At 46.7% G+C, this 591-nt stretch overlaps 1 protein-coding gene across 4 annotated transcripts in view; it reads left to right on the forward strand.

Annotated features, from left to right (window-relative positions):
* The window catches only part of METTL21A (methyltransferase 21A, HSPA lysine), a 17,408-nt gene that overhangs the window by 1,373 nt on the left and 15,444 nt on the right, over window positions 1-591 (forward strand). The gene's annotated exons all lie outside the window — the stretch shown is intronic.

A 591-nucleotide genomic window follows, 5' to 3' on the forward strand; every position in this document is an offset into this window, starting at 1 on the left:
TTTTCCTCTTGGGATCTTGGGCATGCACGCACATGTGCCCAGCGTGAGTTTAAGCCACTGGGTCCAGGACTTGAACTGTGGTCGACTACATGGGAGTCCAACGACATAGCCATTATGCCAACTGCTGGTCCCCATGTCACCTTCTTAAAGTGCAGTTTTAAAAAGTATATTCAAAAAAGTATGAAAAAGTTTTAAAAAATATATTCACAGAATATTGCAATCATTCCCCCCCCATCCTTATTATTTTTTTAAGAGAAATGTTTGCTATAGGGCCTGTGTACTTGCTGGAGAAACAGAGAAAGTGAGAAATGACCCCCAGTGGGGTGGCCACACTGTAACCTCCCCTCCTCCATCCTCCTCCTGAGATTTTGGGCACATGCACACATGCACCCAGTGTGAGTTTCATGCCTCCAGGTCTGGGACTCAACCCACGGTCAACCAAGTGGGAGTTCAGTGATTTAACCACTAAACTATCCGCTGGCCCCCCTCTTGGATTTGAAAAACATTTCTCTGCCCCCATTCCTCCAGGAATGGACCCCTATGCCTTTCGAGTCACTCCCTTGTCCTCCCACATAGATTGCGTTTTAAAGG

Source organism: Tupaia chinensis, unplaced genomic scaffold, assembly GCF_000334495.1.
Source record: "Tupaia chinensis unplaced genomic scaffold, TupChi_1.0 Scaffold000076_1, whole genome shotgun sequence".
NCBI lineage: Eukaryota > Metazoa > Chordata > Mammalia > Scandentia > Tupaiidae > Tupaia > Tupaia belangeri.